Raw genomic sequence first — 21,676 nt, 5'->3', positions numbered from 1 at the left:
TTTTGATATCTATGTTTATTGCAGTTTAATATATATTTAGAAATGCATGTAGTGTATATTTTTAAATCTGTATTGTGAAAGTCCTGCTTATTCTCTAAATTTGTTGAAGATTCTTGAGTGTAAGAATTGACAATATATATTTTACGAAAGCACCAGCATATCTTCAAATATTTTTGCAAATGAACTTTCAGAAACCTTACCCTGAAATTTTATAAACTGATATGTCAAGAAACAGTTTAAAATTGTTTTGCTACAGTTGATATACCATAAACCTCAGAAACTACAGGATGATCAATGATTATCAATCAGGAAATTACAGATATTTCATCAGGAATGTTTATAGATTTTGAACATTACAAACCATTTAAATTCAGAGAATTAACTTTGGATGTCAGTATTTCTACAAAGACATCATATAGCTTCAGTGGAAAAAAACTCACGTGAAGAAGATAGCTAGCTTCGTATCAAGTAAGACATTCAAGTGAAGCATACCTGTGTATCAACACAGAATTAATTTGTTCATCGTGAACCATTGATAAAATAAATTCCAGATCAGATAAAAGACTCAGCATTATTTGTAATAACCATTATTGTAAATTGTATTGTTGTTTGTATATTAAAATATATTTGTGTTAAGAAAGAAAATTGTGTATATAAATCTTGTTGGGAAATATAAATTTTAGAGATATCGACATTCAATGAACTTCTGAATTAAAACAAAAATTTCAAGCTATTTGAACTGAAAATTGTAATAAATAACATAGTAAATCAAAAGCTTCTCCAGGATACAGTATGTAACAATGATAAATTTGATGGCTTGCCCAGGATCTGGATCAGAAACAAAATTCAACCAAAATTTATTCAGTTGATAGTTATCAGTGCTAACAAGATTTGATTATCAAGGCTTTCTTGAATCACCCTGCCCTAAATGACTAGAAAGATATAACAAAAGTGAATATTTCAAAATTGCCAAAATTTTAGAATTAGAGGTTAAGAAATCAATGAGAAAAAAAAATTTACCAAAAAAATGTATTGTTCAAATATTTGTTGATGATGATTTGTTGTCTGAGGAAGCATTAGGGGAATACTCTAGTGTCTCCATTAGCCAATCAGAGAAGAGTGATAAAGATAAGTTGGAAATGTAGCTAAAACTCAGAACAAATCAAGCTTGAACAAGCTTTGTGAAGCTATAAAAAAAAAAGAGAGAAGAAACGAGCCCATATCAAAGTTAACTAAGAGAAAGAGCAAACTGATATCAAAGCTGAAAGAGAAATAAATATCTAAAAAAGAGTAAAAAGAAGGCTGTATCAAAGCTGAGAACAAAATCAGGCTGAAATACAACTTTGTACTCAATCAATATATTACAGCACCAACATCTTGAGAAAGTTGTCCAAACCATGAAATGGCCTAGCAAAAAATTGTCATTATTATTGTTACAAAATGTTATAACTTGTAAATCACAAGAAGCGTATATTGTTTTTCCTCAAGAAGACTATGGATTATGATAAGGTTAAAGCAGCTATTTTCAAAATAGGTGAGTTTGTACCAAAAGTTGTGGTTATCAAAAGGAAGCCAGTTAAACTTATATGGCATTTTCATAAAAAACCTGATCATGTTATGCCCAATTGATGACATTTGAAAAAGAAAAGGAGGCAACATCCAGTACATTTGTATTACTAAATGGACATAGTTTCATCAGCTATTTTGTTGTTGTTGATTTGGTCACTGATAATATGGATGATGTAGACAGGGAGGAACTTAGGCCATTTATGTCTGTTGGTCCTGTGTTTTTAACAAATGGCTCAACTAATCCCATACCCATATGTATTATATGTGATACTAGAGTGATTAAGTGATTGATGTTAAAAGGCATATTGCCCTTAGATTTGAGTTGTGTCACTGGTAAGTCTGTTATTACTCAGAATGTTCAGGGTGGCTTTGTTAATGCTCTTTTTCTTTACATTTATTTAACATCAGACCTAGTTTTGGAACCAATTGTAGTTAGAGTAAGACCTCCTCTGCTATTTAAAGGTGTATCATTATTGTTGGAAAATGATTTGTCTGTGGAGAAAGTTGTTGCTGAACCCAAAATGATTAGTAAGCTGATTACTGTGTCATCTGAGGATGATGTTATTGTTGAGGAGGATCCAGACAAGTTTCCTCCATGCACTGCGACTCAAACTCAGGCTAGGAAATTAAGCCCAAAACAAATGATAAACATGGTTTCAGAGGATGACATTATAGTTACATCTCAGACATTTTTTGGATTCAATGGAGATCTTGTAAATAATTATCCTACTGACAATTCATTGGTGGGTGATAACAATGAACATGAGGGATCTGGTTCACCTGGTGAAGTTCAATTTGCCAGAAGTAAACTTACCACTGAGCAAGAAAAGGATCCATCTCACCACTATTTAAATATGCACTCTCAAAGAATGAATTGGAGAAAGTTCCTACAGTTACTTTTTAAAAAATGGTGTACTCATGAGAAAATAGTGACCACCAAATGTTCCTTCATCTCAATCCTTCTCATTATCAAGACAGTAAGATTCGAGTGGATAAGATATGGTATCTGCAACTTAATGTTGTTATTGTCTAAAACTTGTGATGTTAAAGTATTTAAGACTTTCATATTACAATTTGTTCGGAAACATGCCATTGCCCTTGTATCATGCTATATCTACAAAAGCTTTATAAAATCATTTACTGAAATATGGCACCATAAATGTAAGCCAATATGGATTCATCTTCCCTTATTTATCTGTTATCTCTGTTCAAGGACATCACCTGTCAATCTGATGAAGAAAAGGATGAATGGTTTGTGTACTTATATGGAAAAGACCTATTTTTCTCTTCAACTTTGTTTTTTGTAACCTGGGAGCATATAACGAAAACATGATGGGAGACTATATTTGGGGGCTGATATGTGAAAGTTACAATCACAATTCTCAAAAAACTACTCACTTCTACTAAATTTTTATTCATTTTGTATAACTTTAGTATAAATACATGTAAATCTGATTAATATGTTGTTTTATTCAGACCTTGTGTAAATGAAAATGTGCAAATTTGCCCGTTTTTACATATAAAATAGGTTAATTTGTAAATTTCATTATCCAGGTCACAAAAGCAAAGTTTGAAGGGAATAATGGCCATTTTCTGTACTTTTACAATATAAGCAATTAAGAAATAATATGTACTATCCAGGAACAAAAGTTGTGTCACATAGTGTTATCTCTCATGAAATACTGTGTACAGTGTTTGTCTACTTGTAAGACGTTAAATTAGTGAAGAAGATTTGGAGGAAACCCACCTGAATAATTCCTAAAATTGAACAATTATGTTAGAGGATTAACTTACCCAAATGTTGTCTGCCAGTGACTTCATGGCAAAGGTGTTATAGTGGGTCAAAAAAAAAAATTAATATAAGCATTTTTTTTTCTTGGTGTGGGAAAAGCTAAAACATTCTGGTGTAGCTTCAGCCCCAGGTTCCATCCCTGCTTACTTTCTCTCAAGAAGAGAGACCAATATTATAAAGGCCTCTGACTAGTTCAGGTTATATTTTTAAGGTTGAGAAGACAGAGCTTTAAAATTTGATGAAACATGTTAGATTTCAGTTAAAACAACTTCATTTTCATTATAAGGTGACTGGCTTTTGAAATGAGTTGTTATCTATAGTACTGGTGGACAGGCCAACACTTTTGCAGGACTTAACAGGGGAATTGGTAATTTTCTGAAAAATATAGGGTGAATTTAACTTTCTACCTTTACTTGTTTGTTTGTGTGTAAGGACAATTTTGAAGTACTATATGATCTCTTATTGTGAGTACTTTGCTTTATTGGGAAAGAATATCTATATAGCATTTGCATCTTATTTGTAAGTGAGAGGAAAACAGGATTATGATGTGAAAGAATTGTGCTTTTAAATGAGCTTTCACAAAGAGCTACTTTTGACACACTAAACTAAACAATGTTTTCTGTTGGCCTATAGATTGAAGTGGGTTGACTGTAATTAAAACTGAAGTCTAATTTCAGAAAGAACTATACATAGATTTGTAACAATTAATTATTATTAGTTATTTGTACATTATCTCTTAACGATGAATTTTTTAGTAATCATCAAACGTAAGAATTTGTTAGTTTCCAGACTGATATTATTTCATCTTTCACTAATTTGGATGAAAATATATTACACCCGTTTTAAAAGTATTTAATTTTATTGTGTCCTGCAAACAGTGTAACCTTTTAAACAATGAATTAATAATAATTATATTTTTACAAATATTTATACATTTTAAGTTTGTTATAAGATCTGATAATGTGCTACATAAGTTTTAAGTTACTGTGATGTGAAACTAACTGTACTAAATTTTAATTGTACGTGATGATATGGGTTAAGCACTCTTCCTTGTGACGTAGCTGACCTACTACTTGCTTTTAGTAGTTTTTATAAAGATAACGATTTCAAGTAGCTGCTTTTTATCCATAAAGGATATTTCGAGTTAATTGAACAAATGAAGTAATCATTCCGAACAATGTTTGATAAAACATTGAAATCACTAACCTTTTCTCTTTCTCTCCTTTAACCTGCTACAGCATAAAGAGGAAAAAATCTTCACTCAAATACACTAATTATTTAATTTGGATGAAAATATATTATACCCGTTTTAAAAGTATTTAATTTTAATAGTTCCCAATAGATGACACTACTATACGTTCCTTTACGGTATCTGAATACTTTCGATATGAGAGGATATTTTTATTGTACAAAAAAAAAAAAAAACTCATCGATAATAAGAAAGGACGTACCTATTGGGTAAATGTTTAATGCAGTGTTACTGAATGGATCTTAAATCTGAGTTATATCCTACACTATGCACATACGATAACACACATCTTTTGTAGGTAAGAGGGTAGATAATAGAAGGGTGCACAATTTTTAGGTATTGTTCTGTTTCGCTTTGTTTGAAATTAAGCACCAAGTTACACATTGGGCTATCTGTGCTCTTCCAACCACGGACATCGAAACCCGGTTTCTAGTGTAGTAAGTCTGCAGACATTCCGCTGTGCCACCAGGGCGAGGGGGTGGGGGCGTTTGTTTCGGTGTTTCAAGTAAAGGTCAGGGCCATAAGCTTAGTGCAAAGAGATACTCCGCTGAATTTTCTTAGTGTGTCAAAGTCTTACCTAACACATTTTCACTATTAAACTATTAATACCTCTAACTATAAACAAATTAATTTAAAAATTACTAATAATTATTATTACACTTGAAAAAATAACAGAAAAATAAATTCACCTGAGGCCTCAGTCGTAACCGTTACGCGAACGTTGTGGGCGTCACTAAAACTCGATACGCCATTTTCTGCATATATTAGGAAATTGTATGTTGTTACGGGATTCAACCCCGAAATTGTGACTTTTGTATCGTTCAATTCTTGCTGAGCTGGAACATACGAAACGGCATTGCCACAGGCATCACAAACTACCCTATAGTTTGTATCTGTTCGCCCACCAAGGAATTTTGGTGCTTGCCAGGATAATATGACAGTAGACTGGTCAACGAAATCAACGGTCAGATTTTGAGGCGCAGAAGGCGGTTCTGTAAGAAGTTAGATTAAAATGAAGTTGTAATATATAAATCGTTGTTTTTCATGTTAGGTGTTGGTTCTTAACAATATTTCTAAATATCGCTCACAATAAAATTTAACGGGGATAAAACATTTTGTGAGAAATCTTAGAAGACAAATTTATTATCTTTTGAGTTCATTCCGCGTGTGATAACATGTAAATACTACCATTGGAAATACTGATACAACTTCACTGGACTTACAGTAATGTTTGATGGTATCAACGTATTATTTGTGGTACAGTTTTATAATTAAAGATATTTTTGTTATTTTAAATGTTTGCAAGGAACTGAATAACTATAGACTAAATACACACCATAAAACAAAGTTACAGGCATCACAGATACTTACGAGTACATGACAAATGTTTAGGATCTTTCAATGCTCTGAAATAATTTTCTTCACAGTGACATTCGATTGATCCTTTATAGGGGCGCTGCTGTGTCGTGGACAAGGAGCGCACTTTTCATCTCCGACTGTGGACTTAAAAGTCTCTTTTGGACATACTAAGAAAACAATTATATATATACACACAAAAGAAATAACGCAAGGATTTTTACACTAGCTGATTATTTAGTATATTAGAACATTATATATGTTTATTAATATATTTTTAGATCAACTCAGTATATACGTAAATATATCTAAAAATAAAAGATTGCAAATCTTTCAGAAAAATCTTTCCATGCTCAGAAAAGGTATGTTTAGCACAAAGTTTTTTTTTTCTATATTGTCTTTTCGGTACAGTTTGATGATTCATTCCCAATCTATCATAATACTTATGGTACTGATGAGAAATCTTCCACGTTCTACTTAAAACTTCAATCGACCGTAAGAAAATGTCCATTTCGGTAGATTTAGCTCAGTATAGCAATAAAGTGTTAAAAAAGGTGTAATGTTTATAACAAAAAAGGAAAAAATTGTTCATTTAGTTCTAAGCACAATATTACACAATGGGTCACCTTAGTTGCACCTAACACAAGAATCACACCTCGAATTTTAAAGTTCTAATTCCTTAAAATTATCGTATAGCCACCAGCCAAAAAAAAAAAACCATTAATTTTTAACTTAAAATCCTTATTCATTATTAGAAATGAAAACTGTTACTTACCCAATAAATATTTAGTTTTAATATAACAAAAACTCTGTCATTCAGAGAACGTAGAAATATATAATTATTATCACAGCCACAACGTTGCCAGAAACTAAAAGTATTGAATCTTATTCATTTTATAATACAAACCTTGCAATGGTTTTAGCAATCAAGAGCGATGTACCTTTCAAAAATATAACAGGGATTACACTGATAAAACGTTTTAAATCGCCTCATCTGATAATTCATCTTCTCCAGCAGTTTTTGTCCAGAGCTCGATGATATATAGGCATCAATAATGGCTTATACATAAACCTCTTAAAAATGATTTCATAAAGTTCTACAAAAAAGAACCTGCAAAATCGAAAGAAGACTCTTTAATCTAGCATGCAAACGCACAAAAGATTTTAAAACTTAAACTACATTTTTCCACACCCCCAAAAATTGGAATCTTTAAAGGTCAGTAAACCTTAAAGCCACTGTTTATTTGTACGTGACTTGATCGTATAAAATTTAGTTTTACTTCCATGATTGATGGGCATTTAAAATTATTTAAAGTTAATTCATTCCAGCCAACACAAAATAAGAATATTTAATCAGGGTATCTGAAAACGAAAATCTGAATTTTTATTCCACCCATCTATCTTTTTATTCTGTTTGTTTGCTCGTCAGTTTATTTAACTGCCATTTGATTTTATTCAGAAAACATATATATATATATATTGGTCTTAATTTATGCAGTTGCATTTTTCTTGAACGAACCTTGTCTACGATTGGTGAATTTAATAACATACTCCTTAAGAAAGGACGATTTTTTTCAACTTCTAGTTAAATATACAGTCAATATTTTAAAGCAATATCAGCTGTTTCTTTACAACAAATGCAGTTCCTTTTGTTTGAGTAGTGAACCAAAGGTTCAGGGAGCCAATCGCCCCCTCCGATCCCTTTTCCTTTCATACACTTTCTTGGTTTCGTGGTATTAGAGGAGAGAGAACAACCAACAGTCTCTCTAGATAAAAGATATTTGCATTTGAATCGGAGTTCGGACCTGCTCCAGTTTGCACATCTAGAAAAACGTCTTTTGGCAGATGCATCACTGTTAAGATAATAGAAGCTCTCCTAATAGGAATTTCTTAGCCTGTAACCATTTCTCGCGCCGGAACTTGGGAAACCTTGTTCATTAATCTTCCTATTCGTGGATGAACGTGTTCACTAGTTGCTATGGGAACCACGACGCGAACGCATAGTAAAAATTGAACAACAGATCGAAAAACTTGTATTTTAATCAGGAAATATTTGAAGAATAAACACTTGGTACATAACAGACATTAAAAGTTATATTACTGAAGTCATGGAACATGTTAAAATGCCCCCAAGTGGCTCAGTGATATGTCTGCGGACTTATAACGCTAAAAACCGGGTTTCGATACCCGTGGTGGGCAGAGTACAGATAGCCCATTGTATAGCTTTGTGCTTAATTAAAAACAACAACAACAACTTATTAAAATAAGCGAAAAAAATTATATGAACTCGTGCAATTTTCTTTTTTCTTTTTTTATGGATAAACATACAGATATACATAAAAGTTATTCTGATACACAAAATACTAAATATGCTGTGGTATATAAATTATAATAAATAAATATATGCAGTGAAGGGCATTTAGTAGCGTGACACTTGCTCAAAATGTTGCAGAAAATAAACTGGAACATGTTTCCATTTAGACACGTCAATTTATTCTTTATCATTTGACTAAAAGTCACGTGTAGATTACTTACGACCAACAGACATTATATTAGCAATATAGGTGAATACAACTTTAGCATAAAAATATCAGAAACGACCAATTAGTTTTTCTCAATAATAAATAAAGCCTGTTGTATTCACTGTAAAACTACAACGGTTACTTGCTGCCGTCCCTAATTTTGAACTACTTAACCAAAGGGTAAGGCAGCTAGTTAGCAGTATTTTGTTTGTTTTGTTTTTTCAATTTCGTGCAAAGCTGCACAAGGGCTATCTGCGCTAGCCATACCTAATTTAGCAGTGTAAGACTAGAGGGAAGGCAACTAGCCATCATTACCCACCGCCAACTCTTGGGCTACTCTTTTTATCAACGAATAGTGGGACTGATCGTAACATTATAACACCCCCACGACTGAAAGGTCAAGCATGTTTGGTGCGACGGGGATTCGAACCCGCGACCCTCGGATTACGAGTCAAACACCTTAACCCACCTGGCCATGCCGGGCCACAGCAGTATTCCACCATTATCATCCACGATGGGGGAATTGACTGCTACTCTTATAATGCACCTACAGCTTAAAGTAAGAGAAATATTTTGTGGTATTGTATGGATTCAAATCCGTCTCGGCAGCTTTAAAATTCAGAGTTATACTGCATGCGACAGCCCCCATTCTGAAGATGAACTGCACGTTAAGTGTAACCTAATTTCATCATTCATTAAAAATATTAACTAACAAACTTTACACATTATTGAGAGAATGAAAGAAAAACAAACAAGTTCTTTAGAGAAAGGCTCTACCAAAGAATCAACTCGCGCCCCCGAATAATAAATATAGGATATAAATTCAGCATTCTACGAGAAACAGGTTCCCAAACGAAATAAAGCAGAACAATTACAGTGGTATTAGACCAAAGTCGACCAATTAACAGCATTTCAGAAGAATAATTTAAAATAATTGTAAAATCAAACGACAGTACAAAGATCTTATAAATAACTATTAGCTAAATAATTCGTTTTTATCTTTAAATACTTTATAAAAAAAGAACAAAATATACAAATATTTAATTATCATTTCTGAACGATGTTAATTTTATTTTTTAGTGTGCAATATATACATAAATCAAACATGTCCCGTATTGAGCCCTTTTCTTTCTCTTACTACGTTTATTTCCAGTGAATAAAGAAAGAGAGAAATGTTTCTACTATTTTGAAAGATCTGAAGGAAATAAAATACTCTTTTCATGGTGAAACAAAACCTCCTTTTGTACGACTTTTTTAAGGCCTAATTTGCTCGAACTTCATGAGTGTCATCATGAATAAAAGACATCGTTTTATCGTCTTTTCTGCTTTAAATCTTGCAAGGAAGACAGCGATTAATAGCATCGCTAGTTCGCTTCATCTGTGTGGGTATTTGGGTTTGTTAATTTTTGAATACCCAGGAGGGTCAGGTGCACGAGACCTCTTCCTCCTATTGCTAGTATCTATCTATCTATCTATAGGTGTTTGGGTATATATATGTTTGTATACCCAGGAGAGTCAGGTACACTAGACTTCTTCCTCCTTCCATTACTCAGTTGGATTGGACTGATTAATACATTTAGAGTAAATACAAAATGGCTGAAGTAATACCATAACTTTAAATCTGGTCCTTTTCAGGGCAATGTCCATTTATATTTTTCTTTCATTTTTTTTAATTTTTATTTTTTAAGCCTAGAACGTAGGTGGCTGTTTTATTTTATTATTATTATTTTAAATTTATTTTTTGTAATGTTCCCCTCCACGGTAATCTTTAGTAACAGGCGTTATTTGAATTTATACAACTATCGCTAGTCTAAGAACTGGTTTATTTATTTGTTTTGAATTTCGAGGGCTATCTGCGCTAGCCGTCCCTAATTTATCAGTGTAAGACTAGAAGAAAGGCAGTTAATCATCACCACCTACCGCCAACTCTTGGGCTAATTTACCAACGAATAGTGGTATTGAACGTCACTTATAACGAACGCCCCACGGTTGAAAGGGCGAGAATGTTTGGTGTGACGGGGATCCGAACTCGCGACCCTCCGATTTCAAGTCGAGCGCCTAAAACCACCTGGCCATGCCGGGCTCGCTAGTTGTTGTTTTTGGAATTTCGCACAAAGCTACTCGAGGGCTATCTGTGCTAGCCGTCCCTAATTTAGCAGTGTAAGACTAGAGGGAAGGCAGCTAGTCATCACCACCCACCGCCAACTCTTGGGCTACTCTTTTACCAACGAATAGTGGGATTGACCGTCACATTATAACGCCCCCACGGCTTGGAGGGCGAGCATGTTTGGCACGACTCGGGCGCGAACCCGCGACCCTCAGATTACGAAGCGCACGCCTTAACGCGCTAGGCCATGTCAGGCCGGCTCGCTAGTCTAAGAAAGGAAATAAAACAACAACAATGTTACATACCTTTAGGGTTGCTTTTAAAACGAGTTTTATACGTTGCTACTGAGAGAAGACGTTTTACAGCCTTTCATTCTTTTACAAATATTGTCTCTTCGCAATGATGGTAAGTTCGACATTTAACTCTAAACAATTAGAGAGATTTATATATAGTTTTGAAGATGTTGCGTTCTGAAAATAGTGTAAAACATGAAATAAACATAATCTCGCCAGTTAGCTAAACTTCAGTTTTTACCTTAACTGTAACACAAAACAACAAAGGTTTCAAACACTCATGGGGAAACAAAATATTTATACAACCTTACGCATGTTTGTGTATTGAAGAACAAAACATATCTGATATTTTATGTTTCAAGATTAACGTGTCCGTAACTATGAGGTATCTGAGTATTGTAACAGCATAGACACTATACATTCCTACAGAATTAGTGCTGTAAATTTACAAGGTAAACATCAAACACGTGTTTTATTATTAGTTACCTTTAAACCTATCTGTAAAACTGCTCTGATTTTTTTGCTCAAGTTATCGTAAGTTTAAACAATGCCAAATAAATACAAAATGTATCTATTATTTAAGCAAAGTAACGCTTCTCACATTAAAAAAAAATAAACGATAAAAAAATCGGTGTTTCTCTCCCTCACCCCCACGAAAATTGGAAAAAACAAACAAAAAAAACGTGATCATTTTGTAAACGTTACAAAGCAAGGAGTGATTTGATGTTCTAGAAAACCAGTTCTTAATGAATCATATCACAAATATATTTAGTTTTCCATATTTCTGTTCTGTTTGAACACTGGTTGGTGAAAAGAACCAAAACTTTTCATCAAATTTGATTACGAACTTACTACTATCACACGCTTTATGATTACGAACTTACTACTATCACACGCTCTTTATGTTAAAGTATATTCTTACTATGTGAGATAAACTTCACATGTAGCAGTTTTCTGTGTTATAATGCTCACGTTATCACTAGTCCGTTCACTTGTGCTCCTCAAAAATGAAAGCTAGAAATTAAAAAGTTTATCTATTTTTATTTTTAATAACTGCAGTTTGTTTGAAGTTATGCACAATGAGATATCCGTGCACAGGTATCGAAACCCGGATTCCAGCGGCGTGACTCGAAATTCATTTGTGCTTAAGCTGTGTTCTATACACACTCACTCTAAGGCTTGGAGTGTTTGATAGAGATATTTGTGCACAAACACATCATTTTGATTAACGTAGTCCGATACAAAATTAATTCAAATAATATCATTTAGCACGGAGATTTGATTTTCATTCTAAATGTCACATGGAATCAAAAATTGTGGTTTATCCAAACACAAGTTAAAAGAGAAAATATAATCAAAACAATAGTTGCTTAATTTATTAAAACCTGAGAAAATAATTCGTATAAATATATCACATCTGAGCTCTATAATATTTAACGATTATCTGGTATATTAATTGAAAAACATTCAACTTAACAAATGGATGATTTAGGTGTAAAAACCTAACATACACATTAGTTTTCAAAATATGTTGTAACAAATAACTTTCATCATCATAACATGCTTAATAACAAGTTTATAGCAAGATAAATATCTTAATTCTAGTTAAACAGAATAAACTTGCAATAATTACAAATCTCAATTGAATGTAAGACTTTTCTTCTTCACGTGTGTGTGTGTGTGTGTGTGTTTTTCTTACAGCGAAACCACATCGGGCTATGTGCTGAGTCCACCCAGGGGAATCGAACCTTTGATTTTAGCATTGTAAATCCTTAGATTTACCGCCGTACCAGCGGGGGACTTTTTCACGTGCTGGAGTTTATTTCTATTTCAATGGAAGTACGTCATGGAAATAACTGTCGATTTCGGATTGCACTTAAAAATAAAGTCTATAATTTTCTTTCTTTTTTCTTTAAGTGCAGGAGTGAGATATAACAATTTAATTAATATAACGGCTCTAATTTTAAGCGTTCATTAGGGTAATGTTGTGTCTGTTAAAAAGAACAATTATACTGTTACAAGTGTTTAGAATATTTCTTCTTGTTCAGTAAAAAATTGATTAAATTTTAGATTTTTTTTATTACATCAGAGCTCTTCACTTAAGTTCTAGATACGCTAAGTCGTATCAGAGCTCTTCACTTAAGTTCCAGATACGCTAAGTCGTATCAGAGCTCTTCACTTAAGTTCCAGATACGCTAAGTCGTATCAGAGCTCTTCACTTAAGTTCTAGATACGCTAAGTCGTATCAGAGCTCTTCACTTAAGTTCCAGATACGCTAAGTCGTATCAGAGCTCTTCACTTAAGTTCTAGATACGCTAAGTCGTAGAGTTTTAACTTGAGAAAATTTGTTCACTTACGCTGTTTCGAGTACTATGCGAAAAATTTCTCTGTTGCCACGCATGTCAAGTTAAAAAAAATACTTATGTTAAACTCTTGTTATTCTGTTTAACGAGTATCTATACGTAATCAGGCAATGTAAACAAATACACATGTAACAAAATGCATTTACATTTCAGTAAATGTTTCAGAACCGAAGTAGTAGTAGTATTAGGACACACATCTCTATAGAAGTACAGAATGCATTATTAAAAAAATACGAACCACACTATCACGTATAGCTTTGTTTAAATTACATTATTTTGTAGAAATACATCTGTAGTATATTTTTTTTTATTGTAGCCTTAAAATGGTTGCTATAAAAGTGAATTGATTCCGCACGAAGGTCGGTGGAAATGGAAGCCAGGAATATAGATGTTTTTTTTTTTCAGCTTGGAGATTAAATCGGAGTAATGAAGAGCAGCAATGTAACTCGGTTGTAACTCGTTCCTTTAAGTGTAAGACAGAAAAATTAAATGTGTGAGCAGAATACGAGAACGCCGACAGAAACATGCGACTTGTTTATAGAGTTCAGAAAAAATTCTAGAAATCTTGAAACCGAATATCAGTACCCCAGAAGGAGAACAGCAAGGTAGAAGTCCTGAAACCGAATATCAGTACCTCCAGAAGGAGAACAGCAAGGTAGAAATCCTGAAACCGAATATCAGTACCCCCAGAAGGAGAACAGCTCAGTACCCCAGAAAGAGAACAGGAAGGTAGACACGTGAAGAATTTGTAGTTTAAATAGAATGGTGTGAGATGGTCGTTTGTTCGTTCCGATATTCGTCCAAAGCTACACTATAGTTATCTGTCTCTAATAGAGAATTGAAAGATAAAGAGGGAAGGCAGCAGTAACCACTGTTATCGCCTGGGCTTCTCTAATCGAATAGTGGTATTTGACAGTCATTCTTGTAATGCACTCACGGCCCCAAAGTGTGACGTACAATTGTGCAGTAACGTGACACTAAACTTAATAGAAGTGTAGTTAACCAGATAGATGAATAATAACTTTAAATGGGTAATAGCCTAGACGCTCTAGAGGATGGGGGTCAGAGGCTGTACTGCAGTTAAAATACAAGTACTAGGAATGATCTGTGTCAAGATGAGTGACCAATGAAGAGTGAACTGAGGCATTGAAGGACATGATGACCTTTATCTGGACAAAACGATAATAGAAGCTAATGGTTAGAGTTGTGATGTGTAAAAAGAACAGGGGAGGGGAGTGAAGTGGGGGGGTCGTTTGAGACAGGCGGAGAGGACGAAGTATTAAAATGTAGAAGTGAAACATAAAACCACAGGTTCAAGTGAGAAACTTCGTGTAATGTTTTGTGAAACATAAAAACTACAGGTTCAAGTGAGAAACTTCGTGTAATGTTTTGTGAAACATAAAAACTACAGGTTCAAGTGAGAAACTTCATGTAATGTTTTGTGAAACATAAAAACTACAGGTTCAAGTGAGAAACTTCGTGTAATGTTTTGTGAAACATAAAAACTACAGGTTCAAGTGAGAAACTTCATGTAATGTTTTGTGAAACATAAAAACTACAGGTTCAATTGAGAAACTTCATGTAATGTTTTGTGAAACATAAAAACTACAGGTTCAGGTGAGAAACTTCATGTAATGTTTTGTGAAACATAAAAACTACAGGTTCAAGTGAGAAACTTCATGTAATGTTTTGTGAAACATAAAAACTATAGGTTCAAGTGAGAAACTTCATGTAATGTTTTGTGAAACACAAAAACTACAGGTTCAAGTGAGGAACTTCATGTAATGTTTTGTGAAACAAAAACTACAGGCTCAAGTGAGAAACTTCATGTAATGTTTTGTTATATATACAAAGTTTTTTAATATTTGAACTAATAAACCTTTCTTTCTAGGTCAATATAAAAAAGTTCCAGTGTACAGTAATATTTTACTTTAAATTTCAAAATAAAGCAGAACGTTGAAGAACTAATTCAGAGATAACCACATATACTCGCACAAACAAGTGAACTAAACCACAAGACGAAATACATTCTGAAGTCTTGTTACAATCAAACTACAGTCAGTATTTCCACCCAATTTTCTCGCAGGCGTTTACAGAGGCTCCGGTATTTCACATTTTATCACTAATCACACACGACACAGTTCAGCTTAAAATCAGAGAAGTTAGTTTTTAGAAGTTATAAAGAAGTTTATAGTCACGTGTATAATAATTGGCAAGGCTACTCTGCAATGGAAACCCCTGCAAGGTATGTCTCTACCAGTCGCCCATACATGCTGACAATACTTCTATTTTCAATAGGCTTATGCTCATCCATCTTGGTCTTGTCATAGGACGTTTCACGAATTGAAAAACTACAAAAACCAAGCCCAGTCGACCATACACACACCCGTCTGCTGTTGGTCTGCCGCCATCCGATACCGCTGTGCACTGAAAGCGTCCTCGTGTCAAACGATCTTTGAGATGGTACAGTGACATCTGGTGGTGATGTAGTATAATCCAAGTCCATTCATTTCCGCAGGACTTTTGTATAATTATAGTTTGTGACTGCAGCCTGAATAGTAAGGGCATCGTTTTGTTCAATTTATATCCTGGTATTATTATTAATTTGTACTTCTATCAGTGCATGGACATTGTAGAGGTAGCACGTAATTTATTAAAATGATTCAAACCTACAATTACATTACAGGTCAGCAAACTGAAAATCTGCTACCTTACTAAATATGCTTTAGTATTCCATTCTTCTTTATTTTGCCTCTTGCTAATGACGAAAACGTTCTAATGAAACATTTTTTTTCAATTTGACTTTTATCAGGTTCCACACACTCCCTTTACCCTAGTTTTCTGAAACTCCCAAAGCACCATATTTTATTTCGTATTATACCCCAAATTCAAAAATAGCACATATATATTTGCGAATAATATAACCGAACAAAAAAATTAAAAAATACACTTTTGTTTATTGTTAAGCACAAGATATGCAGTGGGTTCTTTGTGTTCTGCCCACTGTATATATCGAAACCAGATTTTTTGCGTTATAAGCCCCCAGTGGGGGGTGGGGGCAAGAAATACATAAAATGAAAATGCTTTGGGAAAAAATACCAATTTATATCAAGAGTATATTATTCCTTGCAGTAAAACAGAGATAAAGTAATTGAAAAGCGTCTCTCCTTGCACTAAAACAGAAATAAAGCCAAATAACATATTTGAAAAGCGTCCCGAAGACATCCCAAGTCCTATAATAAAATAAAACATTTAACATTTGCCACTTAAATAAAAAAAAATCATAATGTGTATAATAATTACCACAATGTAAAAAATATTAACTTACGTTATGAATAATTTAAGTTTTTGTTGTTTATTTTTTTCTTTTAATGGTGTGACTGTTGGTAGGGGCTGTCAAAAGCTGACACTCATTCAACAAATTGGTTAGCCCAGAACCTGACACCAAATCTGTGAAAAACTATCATAAATGAGAACCAAGGTTTACCTTGCAAATCGAATTATTTTATAACTCAGTCTTCTATTATGTTTTTAAATAGATTTAAATGGTGATTAATTGTGTTAACTAATTAACCATTTTTGCATATTTTATCCTCTAGTCACTAGCATTTAGTTTTTATCAGCAATACTAGGTGATGACGTAAGGCGTAATTATTATTTGATTCGCTACTCTCATTCGCTGGTCCAAGCAGCATTAATGAGCCGTGGATTCAGCAAAACTAGTCTGTCGTAGAGAGGTTGGGGAGCAAACCAAGATTAATCTAACCATCTTCATCATCTTTTCTTCACTAAAATTCACGTTGTGGTGAGCATAAGAAGTTCATAAATAAATATCAGGCTATGTTAATGTTATTTTTCTTGTTTCACGCAACTGAGAGTTTAAAACACATCTCCGAATTTACTTAAATAAGCTGTAACTTTCCAATTTCTAAAAGAGCAAATGAGATTCTGAATATAAAAAAAGTATTTACATTAATGTAAACAAAAATATTTTGTTTATACCACGAAGAATCCAACTGTTTGTACTGTACTGTTAGGAACTTATTTTCAACGTTCTAGTTGTTTTATTTTTTTGCAAGAAGGAATTAATATAATGATAATGACACTAGATTTACAAAATTTGTAAAAGTATTTTTTAATAATTTAATATTAATAATCGAATGACTTTGTGGAATATCTACAAGTAAAGACACATTATAAAAGGCCCGGCATGGCCAGGTGGTTAAGGCACTCGACTCGTAATCCGAGGGCCGCGAGTTCGAATCCCCGTCGCACCAAAGATGCTCGCCCTTTCAGCCGTGGGGACGTTATAATGTGACGGTCAATCCCATTATTCGTTGGTAAAAGAGTAGCCCAAGAGTTGGCGGTGGGTGGCGATGACTAGCTGCCTTCCCTCTAGTCTCACACTGCTAAATTAGGGACGGCTAGCGCGAAATGCAAAACCAAAAAACTCATTATAAATATGAGAATAAGTAAAACATTGAGTTTTTAATGATTCAGAGTACATTACAGTATTCAAAATATTAGTTAACCATCTCGACCGTTCAGCTGTGAAATTGTTCAAGTAAGTTTATTTGTGTGTTAGCTGTATTACCTTAAGAAGGAATTTCCGTTGGAACTTAATTTCTGAAACTAAGACCAACGACTTTTGTCAAAGCGAGCGGATCCTGTAAAAATGTAATAAAACAAATAAACTAGTTCGTTACGTCGCATTATTTTGAACACGAAACTGCAGAACGATAAAAATGATCGAACATGTTATAGTAACTGGTGAAAGAAGTGAGAATATTTTGGTGAAAACTAGAACTTTAATTGGATTTAAAATACAACTGATTAAGATGATAAAAACAAGTCTACAGAGCAAGACAGAAAACCTGACAGAGATAAGACAATGGGAATAAAAACGAACAGAAAGAGATAGAAAATGAAACGAGTAACAACAATGTTTGCTTGTTTATTTTGAATGAAGCCAAGCACAAAACTACAATGAACTATCTGTATCGAAACGCGGTTTCTAGCATTGTAAGTCCACAGACATACCGCTATGCCAGTGCGGGGCTAAAAAGAACGAGACAGAAGAAATAAGGAAAAAACAAGAAGGAAGTGATATAGAAATAAACTCAGAGGAAATTAAAAGTTAACTAAAAGAATTACAGGAAATTAGAAAAGGAACCAGAAAGACACAACGTTAAAAGAACAAGAGAGGGATTTACGAAAGGAGTTAAAAGAAAAATAAAGAAATATTTAAACAATAATGAAGATTAGAAATTACAGATGACTGAAGCGAGATTTTTGGAAATATACAGATGAATTACAACAATAAGATTAATAAATGCATAAAGACATTAACAGACAATGGAGAAGTTGTAAGAACAATAGTGAAGAAAAACAACAACAAAAGATCACCGAGGTAGAAAAGAGCATCAGTCATAAAATGAAACATCTGAAAACAAATTTTAAAATGCAAAAATTAAACCAGTCTCTTCTATTTCTGCATTATCTAAAGATTCCAACCTAAAATATCATTTACTATAAAATATGGAATAAAACCAACTACTTGGTCCACATCTGTCATCCCTACTGGTGTGTACCCTGTTACTACAGAATCTTTCTGGATTACTCCATCCACGTCACTGCTAAATCCAATTCCAGGATTTAGTTGGCCAATAACACAAAGTCGCCCAATTGAGAAATCAATGGACTGTGACGGAAATCATGGAAAGAATACCAAACTCAGTTGAAAATGATTTCCACAGTGAACAGATGGAATAATTGTGAACAAGATTGCTGCTCAATTAAATGAACCAGTTTTACGAATTAAGAAATCTTCCACGTAGGAGCTGTAAACACTATCAAGCATTGGTAGCTGCCTTAAGCTTTATCCAACAAGTTCGGAGTGACATAATAAAAAGAAGTATCCAAAGAAATGTTCTGGAACAGGATAAAAAAGAAAGATCTCAGTCCAATTTAGAGAAAAAGTGTTAGAAAAGCTTGTCCAATTATCTTACCTGGACGATCCGTGTAAAAGATGCCATAACAGAAGAAGATAAAAGAATTAGGCAGAAGTAAAGTAGGGGAACATCTTTAAATGAAGCTCTGCAGTTGACAATGGAACTAGAAATCATTAAAATTTTACCTGAAAGTTACAGAAATACCACGTTCTGTAGTACTAACATATCACCTCCTCTTAATAGTGTACAACAATTGAGAGGATTGGTTAGGCATGTAGTCACAGAATAAATGGATGAAATAAATCAGTTGGAAATAGATCGTTTGTTGTTGCAAAGCATGCAGTTAAACAACGGCCTATGTAAGCGGTGTCCACCACGTATATTAAAACCCAGTTTTTAGCGTTATATCTCTTCAGACAAACTGCCGAGCCACTGTGTTGCACAAGACAAGAGATGTTTCAAGTATATACAAAACACTGCCAGAAACCGTAGACAATATCACGTCGAAAATAGCAACTCTTCCCAAAGGGGTTTCAGTGAAATATACCTGCTACATATGTGGTAAACGCGGCCATGATTGTATGAAATCAACACACGTTAATACACCAAGGAGACAATAGTGAGTCTCTAAGCCCAACCACCTTAAAGGAATAACAAAATGCTAACCAGGCATTTGAAAACAGGAATTAGATGGAGTTATTGGAGCGACGTTAAGCTGATAATACCCCTTCTGCCAAAAGGAAACTTGTGCACAAGTCCACGGATTTACTGATGAGAAGTCTTGCAGTATGTTGATCGACACTGATTCTACAGCTACAACAGTTCGACCCAATATAATAATAAGACGTGGGAACTGCCACTAGCAATAATGAAACAGAGTGGAGTGATGTGAACAGAATTCCCGCAAGAGGGAAGTTGGGATTTATTGTTACTGTTACTTCACACCGCATGACGAGGGAAACTGACATCGCGGAAGAGTAGATATTGGGAACTGACTTCATGTGGACACACCAATGAGAAGTTAGGTTATTTTCAAATAGCTTTACAATATATTACCAGAAATTCCATGTGCACTACATGTAAATTACTACACTAGAGGTTTAACTTCCAGTGACAAGAAGACATACTCGTATTAAAACTTATTAAAAATGAAGTTTATTTATTGGTTGAGCCATAATAGAACCAAACACTCTAGTACGTGCTGACAGATTAATGATTTGAATTATCCTCAGTGATCTGATAAACACAGCTGTCATTATCATGGGAATGGACACAACAAACCATAAAATCAGAACTGGATCTGGATGGAATATTGCAAAATATGAAGCTGTACATGTAGTACTTCTGAGTAATAATAAAAAAAAAACATCAGAAGTAACCACCTTTCAGCAAGATGTAGGAAGTCTGATGTCAAATTTTCATATAAAAACGGTGTACCACCAGGTTTACAAGAGCTGTATGATTAGAGCTATGAAGGTGTTACAGTTGATTAATGCTATAGATTACATAATTTGCTCACGAAATATCAAGACTTTCCTGTGGATTTTATGGCTTAGGTCAAAGAATATCTCGCAAGATTAATGCTCAAGATGTCAGTTAGATAGATTATTCCCATTTGGAAGGCAGAAGGAAGGAGAAAACTAGGTACTATTCCTCTTTTATATGTAAAAAAGGATAGAGTCACAATATCTGACATGGAAGGTAAATGAAGTCTGTAACGGATTTACTATTATATACCTATTTCAATATCAATGGTTAAGTTAAATTTATAGTTAAAAATGTATAAGACTTATACTGTTAAACTTGTGTCAGGAAATTTCTGCCTATTCACTAAGTTGTAAAAGATTCTCGAGCGTAAGAATCAACAATGTATGTGTGTAAGTAAACACTAATATATTGTTAATGTTGTTGTGTAGGCTGAAATTTCTAGTCTCGTACAAACTTTGCTGACATCACTGTACCATTAAAATGTGTTCAAGGAAAATAAAAAGTCCAAGTTTTTTGAAATATGCCAATTCACTTTTGAAAAGGGTCAAATCTTTATTGTGCACTTGTATTGATGACACCTAACTCTGATAAGCCTTTCGCATTAACTGTTGATGCCAGCAGTTGTGGTGCTGATGTTATTTTATTACAATCAGACGATAAAAGTATTGAACATCCTATCTTTTATCTTTCTGGAAAGATTAATTTCACCAAATTAATTATTCAACTGTGTAAAAAGAAACAATGACTTTACTGTTAACTTTAGAACATTTTAATGTTTATGTATCTGCGTTATAACAAACTACTGTCATTTATCCTGATCATAGCCTGTAGATGTTTTTGAACCAAATGAAGGGCAAAAACAATAGAATTTTAAATTGGAATTTACCATTACGAGAATATATTCTGAAGATAAGCCATACTAAACGGGCTAATAACATCTGTAATGGTGCACTTTCATGTGCTATGCAATTTCATAATATAAGGGT

The 21,676-nt window shown here is 33.7% G+C and overlaps 1 pseudogene across 1 annotated transcript in view; it reads right to left on the bottom strand.

Moving 5' to 3' along the window:
• Positions 1-21,676, bottom strand: part of LOC143229707 (ephrin type-A receptor 4-like) — a 199,906-nt pseudogene that overhangs the window by 20,613 nt on the left and 157,617 nt on the right. Inside the window, exons 4-5 of the transcript XR_013016011.1 lie at positions 5,982-6,136; positions 5,300-5,602 (exon numbers count right to left, since the gene is read on the bottom strand). The product of XR_013016011.1 is annotated as an ephrin type-A receptor 4-like (transcript). The remainder of the gene's footprint in view (positions 1-5,299; positions 5,603-5,981; positions 6,137-21,676) is intronic.

The sequence above is a fragment of the Tachypleus tridentatus genome, chromosome 10 (genome assembly GCF_004210375.1).
Source record: "Tachypleus tridentatus isolate NWPU-2018 chromosome 10, ASM421037v1, whole genome shotgun sequence".
NCBI lineage: Eukaryota > Metazoa > Arthropoda > Merostomata > Xiphosura > Limulidae > Tachypleus > Tachypleus tridentatus.
This window is presented reverse-complemented; position numbering and strand designations above follow the sequence as displayed.